A 19,174-nucleotide genomic window follows, 5' to 3' on the forward strand; every position below is an offset into this window, starting at 1 on the left:
CATAACATTGTTATTTTTCCATCAACATCATTGTTTGAGGGCTTGCTTTTTGCAGTACAAGTCCTAGTTTTGAATCACACCATTCATTTTACCATATAATGTACTGAAAAATGATGAAGACAAACGAAATTCTGACATTATTTATGGGTTTTGTTTTCTTTACAGTGTTGTGTGGTAAAAATGACTGGGTGACATGATCATTATAATTATGATGATAACAAACTACTATATTTTTTTTATATTATAGTGGCTTTAAAAAAATCTAAACTTTGTAAATAAAAAAAATATGATGTTGCCATATTCCAAAACCAACAACTTTTTTTTAATTGGGATCTAGACAAGTCCAGCAATACCTTTACAAGGCCAGTCCAGTTCTCCATTAATTGAGAAATCTGAATTTGCATTTATATGTAAATGAGGATGAAAAGCTCTGGTAGATCTGAAGCCTCTGTCACTCCATCTCTATTTCACGCCTCCTCCTGCTTTTACATTTATCGCCATGCTTTCAACTATCCTTCTATAGCATCAGCCTATAGGGTCAAATTGTAAGAAAATGTACTTTGTGGGATGGATACCCGATTCCAGTGTATGAATAGCGTATAAGAGTTATGTATAGTCACAGCACTCAAAATTACACAAAAAAGTCACCCAAAAATATGATATAAACAAATTCATTGATCTCACAAAATTTAATATAAACTGCTGATAAAAATCTTATTGTGAAGGAAACCTCAGTGATATACCGTAAACCTTTTTATTGAAAGGTTACAATTTTATAATAAATCTCATAACATAACGTGAGAGCTTCAAGTTTCTGGCATTAGAACATCAATGCACAATTTTTCACCCATACAAGGTCTCAGAGGTTTTTAATGTAAGCTATAATATTATCCAAAGCCATCTTTCCGGACACCACATCAGGCTGATGATAGAAGTTAACATTTCCATGGAAGCCATCTTTAACATGATACCATGTGACCGGGACTCCATTTTCCTCCAGCTTTGTCTTGTAGAGTATCCCTTCATCGCGAAGAACATCAAACTCGCATGTTAGTATGTAGGCCTGTGGTAGTTGTCGGATCACAGCATCATCGGAGAACAATGGAGAACATGGATGGTCAAAAGCATTCTTAACTTTATCATAAATCTCTTTATTAAAGGGCGCCATGATGTGAGGTTTGTAGTCTTTGACCTTAAATTTCTCTGAATTCAAAGACTTACTTAATTTTGTCTTATATCAGGAGGAACATGGCTGCCTTTTATCATTTCTTTCGATACAGAAGGATTGCCACCTATATAGGTAATTAAGTAGTATAGGCAACTTTCTTGGTTTTAAAAAAACCTCCAAAAAATATTTTGGGATCAAAGACAAGAAAAGGTAGCAACAGAAAAATGATCCCTAAAACTTCACTTTTAATCAATGTTTAAAATCTGGACAATCCCAGTGCATAAAGACTAGGGTAATATTTAAACAGACACCAGACAAAAAATAGTAATAGATACTCCAGGTCACTAAACTCGCCCTAGTGGGCCCTGGCAATCCCTGCCTAGCCGCGGAGGTTGGCACCCTAGTTGTAGACGATAGTGGCGCCCCCGCTCAATGTCGGTGACCCTAATACACCCTACAAGACCCTAGTCCACGACGAGGATACACAAAAAAACACAAACACACAGTAACCACCCGAAAAACCCTGGTGGAGAGACTGTATAACGTCTCAGAAGATGTTTAACTTATCTCGTACTAAAATCATGGGTAAATAAACCCATCCCAGATATTATCTCGTAGTAAAAAATACTGATATATAGCAGCTTATATTGGCTTATCTCGTAATAAAAGGCTTATGCTGCAAAATGACAGACCTGATATAGCCCCCCCCAAAAAAAAGGGAAAAAGAAAAAACGTTTACAGTAAGAGGTGCAGCCACAGGGATGCACAATCCAAGCACCTCAGGTTACATAACAGCCAAAATTATCCACCAAATAAAGATTAGTGGCATGAAAATAATATACACAACACTTAAATAATGGACATAATAGTCCTACATATAAACAGTGGTGGCAGCAAAAAACAATCCCTGATTGCCAGGTTGCCCTAATACAGAAACATTTTGCCAACCATCAAACAATAGGTCTGTCAGCGTTATGAAAATACTTATCAGCCATCAGAAGATATGAGGCCCAGCCCGACGCGTTTCCCCCTCCTAGATATTGAGGGTTCATCAGGGGCAAAGAAGGAAAGGGGATTCCATCCCCTCTGGCCGAAATATCAGTGCAGTGTGCGGCGTCTTTTCCGTGTCTCTGAGGCTCATATTTACCGCGTTCTAGTTGTGACGTCACTTCCGGTGAGGCGCCGCAATCACGTGTGGTGTAAACAATACTCTCATTGGAGGGATTCAGAAGCATGAGACACCGGCAACGTCACTTCCGCAGTGCTCACACATAGTGGGGAAGAATTATGATGGACACCATCCTGCTTCCCATCTAAACATGCAGCGTCACCTCCAAACCCACACCCCGGAACTTGCGTTTCCTATATATAGCGTCCTGCATCACCCAAATTATATCACAACATAAGATAAATCCATGTAGCAGCTCATAATAATAGATAATCGCTGCAGGATGTAATGTTGTAATCATACGTAATTACGAACAATAAAAACTCAATAAGGAAATTCCAGGACATCTCCAATAACATGGAAAGATATATAAAGATATTCCTTATGGGTAGAGCATTAGTCATCATAACAGAGCACTCAAAAGACCTCTATGTATCCAAAAAAAAGAGATAAATGAAAAATAAAGTAACACAATAAGCACACAAGAAAAATAGCATACTGGATTCATCAAGTACCATCTTATAGAAAGCTAGTAAAATTCAACTGCTCATTTAAACCATTAGGGCTTTGTGATTCAAGCCAGAAAATTCAACGTGTCTCACGTTGTAGGATTTTCTTGTCCCAATCCCCCTGTCTTGCCAGAATCTGAACTCTCTCAATAACACAGAAACCAATCTGCTTTTCGTCCCCACCATGAACCAAGTTGACATGGCGTGCTAATGGTGTATCTCTCTTATGTCTGATATCACCCAAATGTTCACCAATACGTATGCGGAGCTCACGTTTGGTTTTGCCCACATAGTCTCGGGGACAGGAACATTTGCATAAGTAAACAACCCCTGCAGTTTTGCAGTTAGCAAATGAATTCATCTTGTATGTCCTTTTCGTGTAAGCACTGGTAAAGGTTTTCGAAGGTATAACAAACTTGCAAAAACTACAGTGTCCGCATCTGAACGTTCCAACCTGCCTGTTTGTTAACCATGTTCCCTCCTTCTTCTGAGGTTCAAGATGACTCTTTACCACCATGTCTCTAATAGATTTGCCCCTCCTATAGGTCACTGAGGGTCTAGAAGGAATTATCTCTCTAATATCCCGATCGGTCCTGAGAATAGCCCAGTGTTTCTTCAAAATCTCCATTACTCTCCCTGACTGATCATCAAACGTACCTATCAACCTAACAAGGCTGTCAGAATTTTTCTTCTCTCTCGGGACCAATAAAGATGATCTCCTTGTCCGTCTTGCCAGATTGTAAGCTGGCTGAATAGTATTGATGGGGTAACACCTGTCCCTAAACCTACCCCATAAATCACCTGATTGTTCCTCAAAATCACTCCAGTCGGAGCAGTTCCTCCTGAGTCTGAGAAACTGCCCCCTGGGAATACCACGTTTCGGGGGGGGGTGATGACTCTCCCATCTTAAAAGACTGTTCGTTGATGTGGGTTTACGATACAAAGATGTTTTTAGGGATCCATCCCTTTCAATGGATATTGTAGTATCCAAGAAAGTGATGCTATCCCCCCCAATCTCATGTGTAAAGAACAGACCCATCTCATTCTTATTCAAATAGTCCACGAAAGACTTGAAGGACTCCCGGTCTCCTGTCCATAGGACGAGAATGTCGTCAATGTAGCGTCCCAAAACACAATGTTAGGGGACCAGACGACATCCTCGTCCCTGAACACCACAGTGTCCTCCCACCAGCCCAGGAGCAAATTAGCATACGTGGGGGCACAAGGGCTCCCCATCGCAGTGCCCCTGAGCTGGTGGAAGTATCTGCCATTAAACAAAAAATAATTATGGCAGAGTACAAACTCCAGAAGCTGTAACAAAAATGTATTATGCGCCCCCCAGATGGATCCCCCTACCTTTAAGGAAATAGTCGACTGCCTTCAGGCCTTCAGTATGTCCAATACTACTGTACAGAGCTTCTACATCAATAGATGCTAGGATAGTGCCTGGGTCAACTATGATCCCCTCTAATTTATTTAGGAGATCCATAGTATCTCTAAGGTAGGAGGGAAGGGCCAATACAAATGGTCTCAACAATTTATCCAGATAGACACTGGAGTTTTGACACAGGGCGTCAATCCCAGAGACAATTGGTCTCCCTTTTAGTGGGTCAATACACTTGTGAATTTTTGGCAACGTGTAAAATGTTGCAATGACTGGCCATTTTGGCAACAAAAAGTCAAATTCATTTTTTGAAACTAACTTTGTTTCAAGGGCTTGCATCAAGATCTTAGACAGTCCAAAACTAAAGTCCCTCGTGGGATCTACTTTCAGAGTCTCATAAGTCGATTGATCAGACAGAATAGAGAGACACATCTCAATATATTTATCCCTTTCCAGGATAACTGTATTGCCTCCCTTGTCTGACGGCTTCAATATAATCTGCTTATTGTTCATCAACCCTTCCAGGGCCTTTCTTTCACAATAAGGGAGATTGGGTTGAGTCTGTTCAGTCCTAGGATTGATACTACGAATCTCATCAGAAACTAGTTGCAAAAAGATGTCAATACACCCAGTCTCCCCCATCGGGGGTGTCTTTTTACTCTTTAATTTCAAATCAGAGAACGGTCCAGCCCCAATTTCCCGTTGTCCTTCCTCTGCCAAACTGGTTAGAAGAAGAACATCAGGAAATTCCTCCAATGTTATACCTAATTGCTGACACTTAACCTTGTCACCCATAGAAAAAATTTTTTTCCATTTCAATTTCCGTATAAACAAATTAATGTCTTTTATCCATTCAAAAGGATCGAATTTAGTAGTTGGTACAAAGGAAAGTCCTCTACTCAGGACATCAATCTCCATCTTAGTAGGAGCATAGGAGGACAGATTAATGATCTGGTTATCAAACCCCCTCTTCATCCCTACTTGGTACGTTCCCTTAGTTTGTAGGGGGCCAAACCCTTCGTTTCTAAAAAAGAAGAGGAGGGGGATGATGAACCACCATGGGTTTATTTACCCATGATTTTAGTACGAGATAAGTTAAACATCTTCTGAGACGTTATACAGTCTCTCCACCAGGGTTTTTCGGGTGGTTACTGTGTGTTTGTGTTTTTTTGTGTATCCTCGTCGTGGACTAGGGTCTTGTAGGGTGTATTAGGGTCACCGACGTTGAGCGGGGGCGCCACTATCGTCTACAACTAGGGTGCCAACTTTCTTGGCTTTACAATGGGACCATCTTGTTTTGTTGGTACGAGGGTAAATTGAAGTCCGCCATCTGGAGCACTGGGTATATCATCACCTGGGCAAGAGGCTTTGGAATATCTGATCTACCCACAAGAGCTTGACAAACCCCAGTTGTAAGATTTCCCCCGGCACTGTCTCCACATATTATTATAACAGATGAAGGATCGACTCCATGTTCTTGCGCCGTCTTCATAAAGTGAACTGTAGCCAAGACACAGTCATCAAAAGCAGCTGGGCATCTGTGTTTTGGGGCCAGGCGGTACCTAAAATATACATATAAAAAATAAATACTTTTTATTGGACCTTTATGATTAAGGTTGGGTCAATATCTGGATAATAAAGACCACCATATGCATGACCGAATTCATATAGTTTGGATGAACTTTGCATAAGGTATTATTAATTACTTCCGAAGAATGACCCAATGAAAATGAGCCTTGGTCAAGCTAGGTCCCTCAGATGGAGAAGCATTTTTTGGAGCTACTATTGTTGGGAATCCTCCGTACATAGATAGAAGATGTTTGAAGCAAACAACACCTTTATTACAATGTTTTAGTTGGAAATTTAGATAGATAAGAATATCTGATTATGGCAACCAATCTTACATGTCAGCCTTTGTATTCCAAAAATAAGAGCTACAATATGGGTTATTGCCATTGACAGTTTATTTTTTCTTACCTTCACATCAGGCACTTTATTTAAAAACTAATATAAGTGTGGCAGTAACCAAAACAAGCAATCCGATTTCAACTTTAATTTCCAGCTGTTATTGGATTGGTTGCTTTAGACAACTCACTTTTATCCTCACTAATTGTCCCTTTGCCTAAAAATTGAAGTGAAAAAAATCACATCTCATCATCACTACATAATTACTTTAAAGAGAACCTGTCACAAGGTCAAAAATGACAAGTTGTTGCTCTTATTTTATCCCCACTGCTCCCCTGATTATTCAGATTTTTATAATCCATCATACGGTTTCAGAGACATGGGTTTTTTTATTGAGTATTCATTTTTATTGTTTTTACAAGGGGGCGTGACTCACAAGATCCTCTAAGGTGTGTCTTTAGGCTGATCTACATAATTACCCCATATACCACGCCCCTTTCATAAAGGAAACAAAGACTGAGGGCACTACTGTAAATATAGATAAATGGCATCACTAACCACATGCTAAGAGGGTATGAACAGACAGCAAAGAAAAGTAGAGTGTAAAAGGCAAGTATCACCATTAAATGTACAAGATTAGCAAAATTTATGTTTATTAAACAAGCAAAACAAGAAATGGTTTAAAAACAATTAAAAAAACCCAAAGAGGTTTACAGATAGACAACAACATGGAGGGTCATATAAGTGCCCAACAGTCACCTCCACTATGTGCAGCGGGGGTGTGCTAAGGTAAAGCACACTATACAAAAGAAACCAAAAATACAGTACAATAGATCAAAAGCTCAAAAATCTCAAGAACTGCAAGACATACAAATACATCCTTAAATTATAGATAATTTCACCCCTTAGGAGGAATATAGTAATACCTAAAGATAAAGAAGGTAAGGAGCTATCCCTATAATTAGGGATGTAATAGCCCCAGATAAAAGGGAGAAAAGAAAGGAGATAAGGCTGTATAAGACCTGTTGGAATTTGGGAAAGAGTCACCCGGTCACATCATAGTATGTGGAGGGAGAAGAACCCCACGCGTATCGCCAGACAGCGTGGCTTCCTCAAGGGAAAGTGAGGAGGAAAGGAACTTGTCAGCTTTATATAGTCAGTCATTATACAAATTACCAATAAAACAGGTGTAAGAGGCATCCAAGAGTACCAAGAGCGCAGGTGTGTATGGATGAATGGTCACTTCCTATTTTGTGTTGTTAAGGTTACCTGCAAAAACAACCTTATGGAGCGCCCCACAGGGCCTTAGGTTACTCGGTACTGAGCCTGTCAGTTCTTTAAGGGAATGTGTCACGGCAGCAGTGACCCGGTCCGTGGACCTGGGCGTCCAGTAAAATTAATGAAAGAAGATGAAGATAGGGTAGATGAAAGATGATAATGATGAAGGGGTGGTTTGTAAGCGATATTTGTCGTGATTCCACCTGTGGTTTCTGGTCAGAGGCGACCAGCACTGCAAGCAGATCCTCCGGGACTGATGATGATGCAGCTGAGTTGTTATAGCTCTCCACAGGCAGAGCTTTTATCCTGGGGCAGTAAAGATCTTATCGGTTGAGATGGTGACTGTGGTGGTGAGTGCAGCGTAGGGCAGGTGAGACACAAATGACACGAGGGACACGGCTGGGTGCAGTTTCAGAGTTTTTACTGTGTCCCAAATGCAGCAGCCGCAGACCTTGTCGGGCAACGTTGGTCAGGCCCCGGGATCCTATATCCTTTTTAAGGAATAGTTGTGGATGTGGCTGAGGTACTTGCAGTCACCTCAGCCTCCGGCTTGCTAGCTGAGCCTTGTTGTTCTCCACTAGTCTCAGGGGCCAGCTCCCCACTGCGGCCTGGTCCTTCCACTTCTGGATACGGGCCCCGCGGGTGGCTTCCGCACTACCCGTGCCCCAGGGACCCCTTCTGTTCTCCCAGGAGCTTCCTTCAGATCTTCCTCACGCCTCTCTCTGTAGCTCTTCCTACTCTCGTCCTTCTCTTCCCCTGTCCCGTCACCAACCCTCCACAGACTCTGTCAGCCCCCACTCCTCTCGCTCCCCTCGGACTAACTGACTGAATCTTTCCAGAACAATCTTTTTACCTCAACACTAACTCCGCCCACTAACTGTCACTGTTCACTCTCACCTCCTAAGCTCCTCCCGTTTTCCTACCTTTCCCACTCACCTCCCAACACCCTTTACTACCCAGACAGGGATGAGGCCTTCCTCCCCAAGGGTACACCCAGATGCCCTGACTGAACTGGTGTGTATTGGATCTGAGTGTTAGAGTCCTGCGTAGTGCTCCCTCCTTACCTGAGGGTGGGATACCACACCTCTGGATGAGGTGCAGTACCTCTGTGGCGACTGGACCCTCAGGGGTGCCACACTTACCCATGTTGACATAACACACGTGCAGAGCAGCAATCAGCAACAGGACCTGAACAGCATTCAACAGAGCACGCTCAGATGAAAAGGCTGGAGGTAGGATCTTCAGGTCCTGCTGCTGATTGCTGCTCTGCACATGTGTTATGTCAACATGGGTATGGGTGTTTATGCAGGTAGACTTAACACAAAATAGGAAGTGTCCATTCATCTGTACATACCCGCACACTTGGTACTCTTGGATGACTCTTACACCTGTTTTATTGGTAATTTGTATAATGACTTTGACTTTATAAAGCTGACAAGTTTCTTTATTTCTCACTTTCCCCTGAGGAAGCTGTAATGGGGACCAGGGAGGTAGTTGTGGCTGATGGTGGTTGTTCTATCACACCCTGGTCTCCCGCCACATACACATGATATCCACTTTGTAGTCTACCTTTCTTCCCGCTTTCAGATCCATCAGGGTCCTCTCTGATCTGCTGAGGATTTCCTACTGACAAATCCATACAAAGAAAGACAGAGTCCAGTTCCAACTTAAAGTAAACATTTTTACTAGGTTCCAATCTTAGTACGTCCAGCTCAGTCACAGAAGCAACATACGGTTCATGACAGAGTACATACTTTTCTTTCCCTGTGCTTTCCCTCACTTTTTCTAGAATGTCCCAGGGTCGTACTGACTCGTCTGGTACCGCATCGTTCCTTCTGGTCAGCCTCACTAACTTCAGGAGTTACCCTCTCTGTTTTGCCCCAGACATACTGTAAGGGCATCTGTCCACGTAGTTAGCTGCCACATGTTGGAGCTGCCCTGAATTTGTTCACTGATGTAACCTTTGGCCCAAAGGCCCTGGACGACTGGGCTGCTTGCTTAATGCTACATTGACAACTGCCCTGTCCTGGCTCCCAGGCCCTACTGACTAAAATAAGATAAACTCACTGATTTACCCACAGTTGGCCCCTCCTATGTTAACCTTTTCCTAACCTACTCTATGTGTGTTAATGTGTCCCCATCTAGTGGGCTAACTTCATCACTACACATTCCATGTACATTGTATTACACATAAACACGTAGATACATATATATATATATATATATCAGACATATTACCAGCCGCAACCATGACGTGCTTAAGGGGGTGGGGCATAAACCAGTCTCTATAACCCTTTCAAAGCCAAAGATACGTGTGGGGTTCTTCTCCCTCCACATAATATGATGTGACTGGGTGACTCTTTCCCAGATTCCAACAGGTCATATACAGCCTTATTCATTTGCTCTTTTTTTCTCCCTTTTACCTGGGGCTATTACATCCCTTATTATAGGGATAGCTCCTTATCTTCTTTATCTTTAAGAATTATTATATTCCTCATAAGGGGTACAATGATGTATAATTTAAGTATGTATTTGTATGTCTTGCAATTCTTTAGTTTTTTGAGCTTTTTATCTACTGTACTGCATTTTTGATTTCTTTTGTATAGTGTACTTTACTTTAGCACACCCCCGGTGCACATAGTGGAGGTGACTGTTGGGCACTTATGACCCTCCATGTTGTTGTCTATCTGTAAACCTCTTTGGGTTTTTTAATTATTTTTAAACCATTTCTTGTTTTGCTTGTTTAATAAAGATAAATTTTGCTAATCTTGTACATTTAATGGTGATCCTTGCCTTTTACATGCTACTTTTCTTTGTTGTCTTCCCCTTTCATAAAAAAAAATTAATGTCAAATAAAAAGGTCTATATCTCCAGAACCGTTTGGTGGATAAAAAAAAACTAAATGCTTAGAAGAGCAGAGGGAATAAAATCAGAGCACCATATGGCCATATGGTGATAGATACTCTTTGATTAAAACTTTAGGAAATGTTACAGTATTGTTGTGATCTTACCCAACAGAGACGACCACAGCTCCAGAATTCTTCGTTAGGTTTCGGCAGAGAGAGTCATATAAGTCTAAACCAAATATATGTAATTAGTTATTAGGATCCATTTTCCTATCGATGTCACAGAAACTTTCTAATATCAGGGCAAATTAAATAATAATAATATTTAGATAGATGATAACGATTGTTGCTTAGTCTTTTCTGCTCAATGGGGGTCACTCTTTTTCCCTGAATGGTTGGAAGAGTGTTGAAAAGGGTCCCAACGCCTGCTTACAAATAAATGGACTCAAAACAGATTGTGCCCAGTGTCACACTCATAATATATCTCTACTATGGACATTGTAATATACAAGTGGCGTATTCTCTCCGCAGATATGAACATGTATGTCCCACCTGAAATGATTCTGCATGTTTATGGTGGCGCTGAGAAGACGAACATCTATTGGTTGAAAAAGTCTTTGGCCAACATCTATCCTAAATGTATGGCTTGATTTAGCATTTTCAGAAGTACAGTTCACTTGGCCTATAGCGCTCTGTGCACAGGGTACAGTGGTGCACATTTTCTGGCAGACTTAGTGTGTACAGTGTCCCCCAGAAGCAGTACATCTTTATACCTCTATACATACTGTACATCATCTAATGAAACGAGCCACAATTGGTTGTTCGTTATATGTCAGGCTCTGAGAGAAAATGTTCAAAATGCCCAAAATCTTCTCCAGTGGCCGCACTGTGGATGAGATTATGGATGAGATCTCATTTAAACGGTGCAGAGAACTTCCGCAGCGATTAGGATTCGAAATCCAGATTTTCACCCTTTACAATGCATTTTTGAAGTAAAAATTTTAAGATTTTTTTTGCAGATTTTGCACTGGTGGCTTTTCCCATTATCCTGTGTGTGTGTGTGTGTGTGTGAATGTACCTAACTATAGCTGAGTGCATGAGCCATAAGATAAATGAATAAGTACATCCCTTCATACAGTGGATCAATCTTTAAACCACAGAGTTTGATTTGCTTACTGATACTCCCCAACATGAATCCTCCTCCATGAAAGAACATGACTCCTTTTCTGTCACCAGCTGAAGGGGATCGAGGCTGGTAGACTCTCACCGGCACTCGTCCAAATTTTAAGTCTTTTGTGAACATCTCTGGATCCTCCTTCAGCTTAGGTATTGATATTTTTTCTAGAGAATTAAGAAACCCTGCAATGTTCCATACTCTGAGTTTATCAAGAGCTTTCCTCTGTAGAGCAAAGAAAAGAAAAAGTGAAAAAATAACCTTAAAGGCAATGTCCATTCTGGAATCAGTTATTATAATAGAGCAACTACTATTTAAACCCTTAGTGATTGCTGTGCTATCACTTTATGGCGCGGGCTCAGGAGCTGAGTCTGCTCCATGCAGTGCGGGTCTTTGTTTGTTTACGCTGCCTCCGCTGTATGTCATTAGGGCCTGTCTGTATCCTGCAGTATTGTAGCCAGGTATTTAAGATCTCCTGTGAAGACGAGCCATTGTCAATTTCACAAAATAACTCAAAACTATAGGACTAAGGGTACTAATTAAAAATGTAAAAAATATTAAAGGCTTATTCCCAAAAAATCAATTCAGCCCCACCCTAAATGGGACAGAGAGGTTTGTAATGCATGCCCGGCCTCCTCTCCATTAATTGTCTATAGAACAGCTGCGCACAATCCCCATATATGTTATATTGGATTTTTTCAGGACTTTTCTTTGATAAAATATTTTGAAAAAATCTAATAAAAATATGGAAAAAAAACAAGTTTATTCAATGTTAAGCGTAACATTTTTTTAACTATGTTTGTCTGTCTGTAGATTAATTTCTGTATTTGTTCCAATTGCACAACATCTAATATGCTGATGTATGTCATAACCATAAATATAGCAATAGTTTAACAGTTTTTTTTTTTTACTTTTTTTATTTTCAATGTAAGACATAAAATGAAGGTCAGGTCATTTATATTGCTATAGACCCTAATAATAACGTCAGTTCGGGTTAGGAAAATGCTAAACAATATAACATTTATTGTAATCTGTGTTATATTTTTCTTTTTTGCAGGTGCCAGTTTTTCTCGGTAAGGGCAGAGACACACTGGCAAATTTTTCGTCCGAGAATCGGATCGTAAAACTTGCCCTGGCCGGCACCTCTCCTGACCTGAGCATGACAGCGTGATGGATTACTATGCAGCTGTCAAATTAGGATGGCTTTCTCAGCAGGTCCCAGTTTCTCCTCCACTTTTATTACAGATTAAGTTTATTAGGAAAATTTGCAAACTTTCTGCTGTTTGCATTAAACCAATGAAACAAGAACAACTAAGAACACAACTAATGTACGGTAACAAGAGGTTTCTCCAAAATCAACACAAAATCCACTTTTACTGACTACTGCAATATCAAAATTATTCACCTCCTTCATTACAAGCGTCTTTAATACTTAGCAGATCCTCTCTGGCTGATATAACCTGCTACAAACATGATGTATAGCCAGACATTTGGTTCTGGCAGCGTTACTGAAGAATCTTAGCCAATTCCTCAAAATCTCTTGTAGTGCAGCGGGGTTGGTGCAGTGTGACAAACAGGCAGTGACCACAGGAAAGTTCACAGCAAAACGTTTTTAATGTCAAATTCACACAGTGCTCAGCACGCGGTATCCTTTGGATCACAGCAGGGAAAACAAAGATAGTCCATGTCCGGTTGCCTTGGGCGACTGTACCACCATGTACGCTGTGGGTGCCAGGTCTTTTGACTCCGATTGGCCCTGTGTTGCCTAACACAGGTTGAGCTATAGAAAGCCTTCTGCTCTGCCTGCTTGCAAGACCAAAACTGACACACCCCACCCCTTTACTGCAGGGTTTTTTTCACAACAGAAACTTGGGGCCGGGGAAGGAAATGGACCACTACCATCCTGTAGTCCATTTCAAAAATACAAACCCATGTCAGGTTTTCTTAAATACGCCTTGGACAAATAGCTTGCCCAAGATCAACACTTACTTCTATTCTACCTTGCAATTACAGCTATGCCTGTGATTGCAATGCACTCCCCCAGCCTCTATGCTTCTTTACACATCCTGGAGGACACATAGCAACCCTCGCATATGACACCCGTCATTGCCTCACATATCCCCCCTCTGTTCAAACTTGTGGGGTTGAACATTTGTCACCATTCAGGGAGCCTGTGACAGGGCATCCGCATTTCCCTGTGACTTCCCCGCCCGATGTTCCACTGATAAACTAAAGTTTTGTAGGGACAGTAACCATCTAGTGACTCGAGCATTTCTCTCTTTTGCGTTTCTCATCCAGACGAGGGATGAATGGTCCGTTACTAAACTAAGCTGACAACCGAGCAAATAATAGTGTAGGGACTCCAAGGCCCACTTAATAGGTCTGGCTGTCCACACAACCTCGACTTCAGGGACTGGAATGCTTCCTCCGGTTGAGGATTGCACCAGACCATCACCATCTTCTTACCTTTTAACAGGTCCGTTAGGGGTGCTGATATACCAGCAAAATTGGGTATAAACCGGCAGTAGTACCCAATGATGCTAAAGAATGTCATCACCTGTTTGGTACTAAATGGCTTGGGCCAGTTTTGAATGGCCTCAATCTTGTTTACTTGGGGCTTGATAGCCCCGCGGCCGATCACGTAACCTAAGTGCTGGGATTCCGTGAGTGCATTTCTTTGGGTTTGCTGTTAACCCCGCGATTCTGAGAGACTTCAGCACTGCTTGCTCCTGTGTCCGGCGTGGTATCCCAGTTGACACTAAAAATAACTATGTCATCAAAATATGCTGACACGTAATTCCGAAGAGGCTCTAACACAATGTCCATCAGCCTCTGGAATTTAGTCAGAGCCCCATGTAATCCAAAAGGCAGGACAACCTATTGATAGAGACCCTCTGCCTTTCTTTTGCTGACGCCGTTAACGGGACCTGCCAGCAACCTTTGGAGAGATCAAGCGTGGTGAAGTACTGGGCTTCCCCTAGTCTCTCAAATAGCTTAGATAGCTCATTCTGGCATTGGGATTAGCACAATGGGGCTAGCCCACTCACTCCGGGACTCCTCAATGACCCCCAACTGAAGTATTTGCTTCACTTTGGCTGTGATGGCTTGCCATCAAGCTTCTGGCACTCGGTACAGTTTCATCCGTACCCTTACCTGGGGCTCGGTGACTATGTCATGTTGTATCACAGAGGTCTGCACTGGCAGTTCTGAGAATACATCCGTATTCCGCTGCACCAGAGCCCGAGCCTCCCGCCGCTGCTGTTTGGTGAGAGCCTCATTTATTTTAACCTGACCCCCTGCTGTGTCCTTGGCCAGTGCCAGCGGGATCCCCATTGGTACAACCGGAGTCTCCTCCGTGACCAAACATTCCTGGTCCTTCCAGGCTTTTAGCAGGTTGACGTGGTATAGTTGCTCAGGTTTCCTTTTTCCAGGTTGGTACACTCTAGGATTCACCTCTCCTACCTTTGCCCGTATCTCATGTGACCCTTGCCACTTGGCCATGAGGTTACTGTCTGGGGTAGGCACTAGTACCAACACCCGGTCCCCTTTTTTTAAAGGTCCTGACCATGGCTGTCTTATTGTAAGTGCGGCTCTGCGCGGCCTAGTCATCCAGTAGATGCTCTTTTACTATGGGCCATACTGCCGCAATCCGGTCCTGCATGCTTGCCACGTGCTCACTTACGCTCTGACACTCCATTCCAATGTCTCGTTAGCTACATCTAGCAGTCCCCTTGGATGCCTGCTATACAACAACTCAAACGGGGAAAACCTGTGAACGCCTGTGGTACCTCACGGACAGCGAACATCAGATAGGGCAATAACATATCCGAATCCCTCCCATCCTTGGCGACCACCTTTTTGAGCATGGCTTTCAGGGTCTTATTAAACCTCTCCACCAACCCGTCGGTTTGTGGGTGGTACACCGACGTACGTAGCTGTTTAATCTGGAACAGCTTACATAGCTTAAATAGCTCCCTGGTCACCTTGGACATAAAAGGAGTCCCCTGATCTGTAAGGATCTCCTTTGGTATCCCAAAGCGACAAAACTCGGCAAATAGCTTGCGGGCTATTAGCTTGGGCGATGTGTGGCGGAGATCGCCTCTGGGTTCTCGGTGGCGTAGTCCACTATGATCAAACTATGTTGATAGCCACGGGCGGATTTCACTATGGGTCCTACCAGATCCATTGTGATCCCCTCAAATGGTACCTCTATGATGGGCTGAGGTACCAAGGGACTTTGGTATTTCGGGGTGGGGGAGGATAGTTGACACTCCAGACATGTGTCACAGTACCTCTGGACCTCCGAGTAGACCCCAGGCAAAAAAAATACTGCAGAATGTTCTCTTGCATCTTTTTTGGTCCCAAGTGCCCTCCTAGCATGAGGGTGTGAGCCATATCGAGCACCGCCCAACGGTAGGATTGGGGCACCACCAGCTGTTCCACCACCTAATCACGGACTTTATTTACCTGGTAGAACAACTCCTGGTCAATAACCATGCAAGGAAAAACTCTCAGCACCTGGTTGCTGAGCTATTCCATTAATTTCGACCACCCTTTCTCGTGCCCGGGCCAGGGTGGGATCCTGGAGCTGAGCTGTCCCGAACTTACCAGGGGAATTGGTTGGGTCTTCTTGACCTCTCCTGAGCAAGTCATATGCCTGAGACCTGGTGGGACGAGTCTCCACCAAAGACCACTGGAATACTCGTTGACCCCGCATGTATGTATTAACCCCCAGTTGGGCAAGGATCTCACCTTTCAGCTTCCCATAGTCGAGGGCATCATCTCGACTGAGGTCCAGGTAGGCCTTCTGGGCATCTCCTGTCAGGAAGGGGGCCACCACTTCAGCCCACTGGGTCATCGGCAAGCTCTCCTGCTCCTCATTCAAACATGGTGAGAAAAGCCTCCATATAGTCCTCAGGAATCATCTTCCTTAAGGCTGACTGAACTTTTTACTGAGCCGCCACATGAATTGAGGTCTCTGGTGGGGCCCCCTCTCGCATAGCCGCAATCTGCTGCATCAAGAAGTTAATTGTCTGGCGCTGTTGCTGGTTAAATATCTCCTGCTGCCGTTGCTGCTGCTCTTGCTGCTCCGCCGACAATGCAGCTGCTGCTGGTGCTACTAATGTTGCCACTGCTGAGCGAGGACCAACTGCTTTAAAAGCTCCTCCATCTTGTCAGCAGGTTTGAGCTGCAGCATTGCCGGCTTAACTACTGACTTGCAGCACGCTTTGGGGTGTACCTCAGCTCACACTGCCCACATTCTCGAACCATATGCAGTGCAGCGGGGTTGGTGCAGTGTGATAAACAGGCAGTGATAACAGGAAAGTTCACAGCAAAACGTGTTTAATGTCCAAACTCACACAGTGCACAGCACGCGGTATCCTCCGGATCGCAGCCTTGAAAACAAAGACAGTTTGTGTCCAATTGCCATAGGCGACTTCACCGCCGTGTATGCTGAGGGTGCCAGGCCTTTTGGCTCCTCTTGGCCCTGTGTTGCCTCACACAGATTGAGCTCTGCAAGCCTTCTGCTCTGCCTGCTTGCAAGACCAAAACTGACACACTCACCCCTTTACTGCACTTTTTTTTTACAACAGAACCTGTGGCCGCAGGCCGCATGGAAAACTTGGGGCCGGGGAAGGAAATGGACCACCCCACTACCATCCTGTAGTCCATGGTAGATTTTCTTAAATCCGCATTGGACAAATAGCTTGCTCAAGATCAACAGTTCTTTTCTGCCTTGCAATCACAGCTATTCCTGGGACTGCAATGCACTCCCCTGGCCTCCATATACTTCTTTACACATCCTGGGGGACACATAGCGACCCTCGCATATGACACCGGTCACTGCCTCACACCCTCAAGTGAGTGCAAAAGACGTGAAACAAAACGCATGAAAAGGAAAAAATTATCTGTGGATGCCTGTAAGAGCAATGTAAAGCAAAGGGATCAATCATTTCCACATGAAAAAAACAGCAAAAAAAAAAAATCAGCACAATTTTGCCTCCCTTATCATATAGTAATAGTTTGGTAAAAAATAATTATTTGCCAGCTCCATTGTGGCACTACCTGATCATGGTCTTTACATGCGGTTTTCAATGAGGTTTTCTCTGAAGTTTATGAAGTAAATTGTTGCAAAAAATAAAAAGTGCAAAATAAATAGAAATGTAAGAGAGCACAGACTGGAGATCAAACAAGCAACAGAAAAAAGGAAATCTTCAGCCTCAGACTATGGACTCACCAGGAGGAATGCGCCAGTGACAAATGTATGAATTGTCCTCAGTATTTTAGGATTTGCAATCCCCGGGGGGTACTCTGCTTTTAAGGATTCATACCAGGTGACCCCAAAAAATGTCAGAAGACACAAAACCAGAAAAATACAGATTGCACAGAGCGGAGCAGCCAGTACTCCGAGCATTCTCGCAGATTTCCTTAGTTGTGTCTTCACTTCCTGGATCCTCTTCATAGTAATTGTAGGGTAGCTGAGTGGGCTCTTAAAGGCTCTTAAAGGGGAAGTAGCACTAGATATTTATAGCAATATAATAATAGTATTTCGGTCCAAATTATAACATTTTGAAATCCAAAAACAACTTTTCTGTATGGATCCTACTGATAACATTTCATGCCCCAGGGCCTCTGCTCTTCCCTTATTAGCTTGCCACAGGCACATATTTAACCCCTTATGCCCAGGGCTCTATGTCATTTAAAAAGGACTAATTTGCTGCCCCAACCTCTCTATTTCCTATTAGTAGAATTTAGAAATATGTTTGTAAGTCATAACTCTAGGGCATTGAGCTGTTTCTCTGATATTCTGCCTATAAATGTATAAATTTATTGACAACTAGATGTTCAGTTGAAAATCTAGCAGATATGTCAGATTTTGATCTGAGGGTGAAATCAAAAGTGGCAAATCTATGGATCCATGAAAATATCTGGCCGTGTTCGGATGCCATATCGGTGCGGTCCGATGTTTGCAAACCGGCAAAATGAAGAAGGTGGAGAAACCTTTTTCTCCAGGTATGAGAAAAACTGATAACACTTGGTCCAAACGCTGATGAAACTCTGATCAAAGTGTGAGCCGAAAAATCAGTCCATTTTTGTCATACGTGGAAGAATCGGGCATCTGAATTAGCCCTTACCTTCTACCAAAAAGTAAAATGGACTTGGACATTACATGGATGCCACTTATATGTTTTGGACTTTGATATTCTTTATTGGTTGCTGTAAGTTCCATTTTGGTTGCCTTCTTTTTTCCCCAAAATACTGACCCAAGAATAAAAAACGGGCATGATTTTGGTGGTGTGGTTTTGTAAGAAGGTACGACATAGGAGATAAGAAACAAGACCCTGTGGAACCAACCAGAAGAGGGAGAGTTTCAGAGAGGAAAAGTTTGAATGGAGCACCGAGTCACGTTACCAGGATGACACAGTTCTCGGATATAAAATCAGAGTGTGCTAAAACGGGAGGAGATTCTTTGTACATTTGTTATCGTATATTTTGTGCTGTAATTACCTTGTTTAACATTAATTGTCGTTGCATAGTTACTACAATTCCCGCCAGATCAGGGAAATAAACTATTTCACAGGTTACGTCCACTTGTGCATCCGGTCACCTTCTTAGTTAATCACACATTATGATTTTACACTTCAATCTGTAAGTTAATTATTATCAAAATAATTGAGTTGTTTTACATGTTGGGTCACCTCGGATTCCTCCCAAGACATTTGTCCAGTTTAAGGACAAAT

At 42.8% G+C, this 19,174-nt stretch overlaps 1 pseudogene; it reads right to left on the reverse strand.

Moving 5' to 3' along the window:
• Window positions 1–738: 738 nt before the first annotated feature.
• On the reverse strand, window positions 739–17,895 carry LOC141097994 (arylacetamide deacetylase-like 4; annotated as a pseudogene).
• Window positions 17,896–19,174: the final 1,279 nt, after the last annotated feature.

Source organism: Dendrobates tinctorius, unplaced genomic scaffold (genome assembly GCF_039654945.1).
Source record: "Dendrobates tinctorius isolate UK_male_01 unplaced genomic scaffold, ASM3965494v1 ptg000086l, whole genome shotgun sequence".
Lineage (NCBI taxonomy): Eukaryota > Metazoa > Chordata > Amphibia > Anura > Dendrobatidae > Dendrobates > Dendrobates tinctorius.